This window comes from Triticum aestivum, chromosome 5D (assembly GCF_018294505.1).
Source record: "Triticum aestivum cultivar Chinese Spring chromosome 5D, IWGSC CS RefSeq v2.1, whole genome shotgun sequence".
Classification (NCBI taxonomy): Eukaryota; Viridiplantae; Streptophyta; class Magnoliopsida; order Poales; family Poaceae; genus Triticum; species Triticum aestivum.
Genome location: NC_057808.1, coordinates 104452037 through 104460464, shown reverse-complemented (window position 1 = coordinate 104460464; position 8428 = coordinate 104452037).

The following is an 8428-nucleotide window of genomic DNA, read 5'->3' as shown; positions in this document are numbered from 1 at the left end:
CGGTTTGAGTTCTCCACGGTGATATGTGGAAGTTACAAGTTGAGAAACTTATTACTCTTGGGTGCTTGGTACCCTTGAGCTTGTTCCTCTTGGGTGCCTGGGCGCCCTAGACAGTTGGTGGTGTTCGGAGCTCAATCATTGTGGTGTAAAGCTCCGGGCAAGCGTCGGGGTCTCCAATTAGGTTGTGGAGATCGCCCCGAGCAATTTGACGGGTACCGGTGACCGCCCCAAGGGTTGCCAAAGTGTACGGGTTCGGTGACCGCCCCCAAGGGTTGCCATTTTTACGGGTTCGGTGACCGCCCTCAAGGGTCCCTTAGTGGAATCACGACATCTTGCATTGTGCGAGGGCGTGAGGAGATTACGGTGGCCCTAGTGGCTTCTTGGGGAGCATTGTGCCTCCACACCGCTCCAAACGGAGATTAGCATCCGCAAGGGTGTGAACTTCAGGATACATCGTCGTCTCCGCGTGCCTCGGTTATCTCTTCCCGAGCCCTTTACTTATGCACTTTACTTTGTGATAGCCATATTGTTCTTTGTCATATATCTTGCTATCACATAGTTGTTTACCTTGCATAGCATAAGTTGTTGGTGCACATAGGTGAGCCTAGTTGTTTTAGGTTTTGTGCTTGATAAATTAACTGCTAGGTTTATTCCGCATTTGTTCAAGTCTACCGTAATTATTTTAAAGCGCCTATTCACCCCCCCTCTAGGCGACATCCACGATCTTTCAACTTCCCTCCCGGAGGGGGAAATCATCGTCCTCATCATCACCAATAACTCTCCCATCCTGGGGAGGGCAATCTCCATCAACATCTTCAACAACACCATCTCATCTCAAACCCTAGTTCATCTCTTGTGTTCAATCTTGTTACCGGAACTATAGATTGGTGCTTGTGGGTGACTAGTAGTGTTGATTACATCTTGTAGTTCATTACTATATGGTTTATTTGGTGGAAGGTTATATGTTCAGATCCATTATGCTATTTAATACTCCTCTGATCATGAGCATGTTTATCATTTGTGAGTAGTTACTTTTGTTCTGGAGGTCACGGGAGAAATCATGTTGCAAGTAATCATGTGAACTTGATATGTGTTCGATATTTTGATAGTATGTATGTTGTGATTCCCTTAGTGGTGTCATGTGGATGTCGACTACATGACAGTTCACCATATTTGGGCCTAAGGGAATGCATTGTGGAGTAGCAATTAGATGATGGGTTGCGAGAGTGATAGAAGCTTAAACCCCAGTTTATGCGCTATTATGTAAGGGACCGATTGGATCCAAAAGTTTAATGCTATGGTTAGAATTTATTCTTAATACTTTTCTCATAGTTGCGGATGCTTGTGGGAGGGTTAATCATAAGTAGGAGGTTTGTTCAAGTAAGAACAACACCTAAGCACCGGTCCACCTACATAACAAATTATCAAAGTAGCAAACACAAATCAAACCAACATGATGAAAGTGACTAGATGAAATTCCCATGTACCCTCAAGAACGCTTTGCTTATCATAAGAGACCATTTTGGCCTGTCCTTTGCCTCAAAAGGATTGGGCTACCTTGCTGCACTTTTGTTACTACTATTGTCACTTGCTCGTTACAAATTATCTTGCTATCAAACTACTCCGCTACTTACAATTTCAGCACTTGCAGACATTACCTTACTGAAAACTACTTGTCATTTCCTTCTGCTCCTCGTTGGGTTCGACACTCTTACTTATCAAAAAGAGCTACAATTGATCCCCTATACTTGTGGGTCATCATTGGGCCTGGCTGAGCATATACAGGCAAAAAACCAACATCTGCATGTTGATTGGTTGCCTACATTGAGGGGAAACACAAGTCCGTTTGTTTGGTTACATGAAAGACAATTGTGTGGTAACCTCCTCCTTGATGTAGTGAGGTTACCAAAGGCACACACGAACTACTAAGAACTAAACTAGTAGCAACAGAACAATCTTAGGCACAAACATAAGTCTTAACCACGCAGAACAAGGTTTAAACCAACATAGTACGATAAGTTCTAAACGAAACCGAAGTCTTAAAGCAAGAACAACCAAGGATTTGACAACAGGAGCTCAGGCAGTCGCGGCGAAGGCATTGCCGTGCTCCTTGCACTTGGTGACCACCTCCACGCCCTCGTCGTTGAAGACGATCACCTACATGGTGTCGGGGGATAGCAGCTTGAACGTCAGCATGTACCCAATCATGATCTGGTGAACGACGACGAAGGTAGCCCAACCCTGATCAATGGTGACCCTGCCGTCGATCACCCTCACCGTCACCCTTGATACGTCTCCAACGTATCTATAATTTTTGATTGCTCCATGCTATATTATCTACTGTTTTGGACATTATTGGGCTTTATTATTCACTTTTATATTATTTTTGGGACTAACCTATTAACCGGAGGCCCAGCCCAGAATTGTTGTTTTTTGCCTATTTCAGAGTTTGCAGAAAAGGAATATCAAATGGAGTCCAAACGGAATGAAACCTTCGGGAACGTGATTTTCAGAACGAACAAGATCCAGGAGACTTGGACCCTACGTCAAGAAATAAAGGAGGAGGCCATGAGGTAGGGGGCGCGCCCTCCACCCTCGTGGGCCCCCTGTTGCTCCACCGACGTACTCCTTCCTCCTATATATACCTACGTACCCGCAAACGATCGGATACGGAGCCAAAAACCTAATTCCACCGCCGCAACCTTCTATACCCACGAGATCCCATCTTGGGGCCTGTTTCGGAGCTCCGCTGGAGGGGGCATCGATCACGGAGGGCTTCTACATCAACACCATAGCCCCTCCGATGAAGTGTGAGTAGTTTACCTCAGACCTTCGGGTCCATAGTTATTAGCTAGATGGCTTCTTCTCTCTTTTTGGATCTCAATACAATGTTCTCCCCCTCTCTCGTGGTGATCTATTTGATGTAATCTTCTTTCGCGGTGTGTTTGTTGAGACTAATGAATTGTGGGTTTATGATCAAGTTTATCTATGAACAATATTTGAATCTTCTCTGAATTCTTTTATGTATGATTGGTTATCTTTGCAAGTCTCTTTGAATTATCAGTTTGGTTTGGCCTACTAGATTGATCTTTCTTGCAATGGGAGAAGTGCTTAGCTTTGGGTTCAATCTTGCAGTGTCCTTTCCCAGTGACAGTAGGGGCAGCAAGGCATGTATTGTATTGTTGCCATCGAGGATAACAAGATGGTTTTTTAATCATATTGCATGAATTTATTCCTCTACATCATGTCATCTTGCTTAAGGTGTTACTCTGTTTTTATGAACTTAATACTCTAGATGCATGCTGGATAGCGGTCGATGAGTGGAGTAATAGTAGTAGATGCAGGCAGGAGTCGGTCTACTTGTCTCGGACGTGATGCCTATATACATGATCATACCTAGATATTCTCATAACTATGCTCAATTCTGTCAATTGCTCAACAATAATTTGTTCACCCACCGTAAAATACTTATGCTCTCGAGAGAAGCCACTAGTGAAACCTATGGCCCCCGGGTCTATCCTCATCATATTAATCTTCCAACACTTAGTTATTTCCTTTGCTTTTATTTTACTTTGCCTCTTTATCACAAAAATACCAAAAATATTATCCTATCATATCTATCAGATCTCACTCTCGTAAGTGGCCATGTAGGGATTGACAACCCCTTATCGCATTGGTTGCGAGGATTTATTTGTTTTGTGTAGGTGCGAGGGACTCGTGCGTAGCCTCCTACTGGATTGATACCTTGGTTCTCAAAAACTGAGGGAAATACTTACGCTACTTTGCTGCATCACCCTTTCCTCTTCAAGGGAAAACCAACGCAGTGCTCAAGAGGTAGCAAGAAGGATTTCTGGCGCCGTTGCCGGGGAGGTCTACGCAAAAGTCAACATACCAAGTACCCATCACAATCCCTTATCTCCCGCATTACATTATTTGCCATTTGCCTCTCGTTTTCCTCTCCCCACTTCACCCTTGCCGTTTTATTCGCCCTCTCTTTTCCGTGTGCCTTCTTTTTGCTTGCATCTTCGCTTGCTAAAAGTTTATGGATCCTCACCCCTAGCTAATCTCTTTAAGAGATCCAATTATGATGAACCAATTGCTAGTGAGTTTTGTGCACTAGATTATCTTTATGAAGTTTTGCTTCAAATTTGTGAATCTGAAAATTGTGATGAAGTACTTTATGAAGAGATTCACAATAGATCCTTGAATAAAAAGCATGATTGCAATGATTTTACTATAAATTCTCTTGCTGTCAATTGTGCTAATAATATGCAAAACCCTAAGCTTGGGGATGTTAGTTTTGCTATGTCTACTACTTTTTGCAACGATCATGATTGGGGTGATTCTTCTTATGATCTTGAAAATTTATTTAAGCCCCATGATGAATATGAGATTGATAATGGTGTTTGCAATAATATTGAAAGTGGGTTTGGAAGAGTGTCAACTTTAGATCCCACATATTCGGAGAATGTTCAATCTTTTGAAGTTTTTGATAAAAGTGGGTCCGGAGAGGTCATGACTTTAGTTAATGTTAATACCACTATTTTGGAAGAGTGTCAACTTTGCATGCATGTGGATCGTGCTGAAAATATTTATTGTGATAGTTATTTTGTTGAATTTTCTTATGATCCCACATGTAATTATTATGAGAGAGGAAAATATGGTTGTAGAAATTTTCATGATAATAAATTACCTCTCGTTATGTTGAGATTGCTATTATTTTTTTTCCGCTTCCTTGCATATGCTAGTTTTTGCTTGCTATGATAATTTGTTTGCCTATAAGATGCCTATGCATAGGAAGTATGTTAGACTTAGATGTGTTCGTCGCGTGTTTCATGATGCTCTCTTTGAGCTTCAATTCTTGTCTTTCATGTGAGCATCATTAAAATTATTATGCCTAGCTAGGGGCGTTAAACGATAGAGCTTGTTGGGAGGCAACCCAATTTTATTTTTAGTTTTTTTTTCTTTTTTGCTTCTGTTTAGGAATAAATGTTTGATCTAGCCTCTGGTTAGATGTGTTTTTATGTTTTAATTAGTGTTTGTGCCAAGTTAAACCTATAGGATCTTCTTGGATGATAGTTATTTGATCTTGCTGTAATTTCCAGAAACTTTCTGTTCACGAAAATAATTGTTAAAAATCACCAGAACGTGATAAAATACTGATTCCAATTTCTGCTGATCAATAAACAAGTTGTCTAGATTTCCCTATTTTGGCTGATTTTTTGGAGTTCCAGAAGTTTGCGTTAGTTACAGCTTACTACAGACTGTTCTGTTTTTGACAGATTCTGTTTTTCGTGTGTTGTTTGCTTATTTTGATGAATCTATGGCTAGTAAAATAGTTTATAAACCATAGAGAAGTTGGAATACAGTAGGTTTAACACCAATATAAATAAAGAATGAGTTCATTACAGTACCTTGAAGTGATCTTTTGTTTTCTTTCGCTAACGGAGCTCACGAGACTTTCTGTTGAGTTTTGTGCTGTGAAGTTTTCAAGTTTTGGGTAAAAGATTAGATGGATTATGGAACAAGAAGTGGCAAGAGCCTAAGCTTGGGGATTCCCATGGCACCCCCAAGATAATCTAAGGACACCAAAAAGCCAAAGCTTGGGGATGCCCCGGAAGGCATCCCCTCTTTCGTCTACTTCCATCGGTAACTTTACTTGGAGCTATATTTTTATTCACCACATGATGTGTGTTTTGCTTGAAGCGTCTTGTATGATTTGAGTCTTTGCTTTTTAGTTTACCACAATCATCCTAGCTGTACACACCATTTGAGAGAGCCACACATGATTTGGAATTTGTTAGAATACTCTATGTGCTTCGCATATATCTTTTGAGTTATATAGTTTTGCTCTAGTGCTTCACTTATATCTTTTAGAGCACGGTGGTGGATTTGTTTTATAGAAACTATTGATCTCTCATGCTTCACCTAGATTATTTTGAGAGTGTCTTATAGCATGGTAATTTGCTTAAATGATCCTAATATGCTAGGCATACAAGATTAATAAAAGAAAAATTCTTATGAGTGTGTTGAATACTAGGAGAAGTTTGATGCTTGATAATTGTTTTGAGATATAAAGATGGTGATATTAGAGTCATGCTAGTTGAGTAGTTGTGGATTTAAGGAATACTTGTGTTAAAGTTTGTGATTCCTGTAGCATGCACGTATGGTGAACCGTTATGTGATGAAGTCGGATCATAATTTATTTATTGATTGTCTTCCTTATGAGTGGCGGTCGGGGACGAGCGATGGTCTTTTCCTACCAATCTATCCCCCTAGGAGCATGCGCAATACTTTGCTTTGATAACTTGTAGATTTTTGCAATAAGTATATGAGTTCTTTATGACTAATGTTGAGTCCATGGATTATACACACTCTTCTTCCTTCCACCATTGCTAGCCTCTCTAATACCGCGAACTTTTCGCCGGTATCACACCCCCACCAAAAACCTTCCTCAAAACAGCCACCATACCTACCTATCATGGCATTTCCATAGCCATTCCAGATATATTGCCATGCAACTTACCACCGTTCCGTTTATTATGACACGCTCCATCATTGTCATATTGCTTTGCATGATCATGTAGTTGAAATCGTATTTGTGGCAAAGCCACCGTTCATAATTCTTTCATACATGTCAATCTTGATTCATTGCATATCCCGATACACCGCCGGAGGCATTCGTATAGAGTCATATTTTGTTCTAAGTATCGAGTTGTAATTGTTGAGTTGTAAGAAAATAAAAGTGTGATGATCATCATTTTTAGAGCATTGTCCCAAGTGAGGAAAGGATGATGGAGACTATGATTCCCCCACAAGTCGGGATGAGACTCCGGACGAAAAATAATAATAATAAAAAAAGAGGCCATAAAAAAGAGGAAAAGGCCCAAATAAAAAAAATGAGAGAAAAAGAGAGAAGGGACAATGTTACTATCCTTTTACCACACTTGTACTTCAAAGTAGCACCATGATCTTCATGATAGAGAGTCTCTCATTTTGTCACGTTCATATACTAGTGGGAATTTTTCATTATAGAACTTGGCTTGTATATTCCAATGATGGGCTTCCTCAAAATGCCCTAGGTCTTTGTGAGCAAGCGAGTTGGACGCACACCCACTTAGTTTCTTTTGTTGAGCTTTCATATACTTATAGCTCTAGTGCATCCGTTGCATGGCAATCCCTACTCACTCACATTGATATCTATTGATGGGCATCTCCATAGCCCGTTGATACGCCTAGTTGATGTGAGACTATCTTCTCCCTTTTTGTCTTCTCCACAACCACCATTCTATTCCACATATAGTGCTATGTCCATGGCTCACGCTCATGTATTGCGTGAAGATTGAAAAAGTTTGAGAACGTCAAAATTATGAAACAATTGCTTGGCTTGTCGTCGGGGTTGTGCATGATTTAAATACTTTGTGTGGTGAAGATAGAGCATAGCCAGACTATATGATTTTGTAGGGATAACTTTCTTTGGCCATGTTATTTTGAGAAGACATAATTGCTTAGTTAGTATGCTTGAAGTATTATTGTTTTTATGTCAATATGAACTTTTGTCTTGAATCTTTCGGATCTGAATATTCATACCACAATTAAGAAGAATTACATTGAAATTATGCCAAGTAGCACTCCGCATCAAAAATTCTGTTTTTATCATTTACCTACTCGAGGACGAGCAGGAATTAAGCTTGGGGATGCTTGATACGTCTCCAACGTATCTATAATTTTTGATTGCTCCATGCTATATTATCTACTGTTTTGGACATTATTGGGCTTTATTATTCACTTTTATATTACTTTTGGGACTAACCTATTAACCGGAGGCCCAGCCCAGAATTGCTGTTTTTTGCCTATTTCAGAGTTTCGCAGAAATAGAATATCAAACGGAGTCCAAACGGAATGAAACCTTCGGGAACGTGATTTTTAGAACGAACAAGATCCAGGAGACTTGGACCCTACGTCAAGAAATAAAGGAGGAGGCCACGACGTAGGGGGGCGCGCCTACCCCCCAGGGCGCGCCCTCCACCCTCGTGGGCCCCCTGTTGCTCCACCGACGTACTCCTTCCTCCTATATATACCTACGTACCCCCAAATGATCGGATACGGAGCCAAAAACCTAATTCCACCGCTGCAACCTTCTGTACCCACGAGATCCCATCTTGGGGCCTGTTCCGGAGCTCCGCCGGAGGGGGCATCGATCACGGAGGGCTTCTACATCAACACCATAGCCCCTCCGATGAAGTGTGAGTAGTTTACCTCTGACCTTCGGGTCCATAGTTATTAGCTAGATGGCTTCTTCTCTCTTTTTGGATCTCAATCCAATGTTCTCCCCCTCTCTTGTGGAGATCTATTCGATGTAATCTTCTTTTGCGGTGTGTTTGTTGAGACCGATGATTGTGGGTTTATGATCAAGTTTATCTATGAA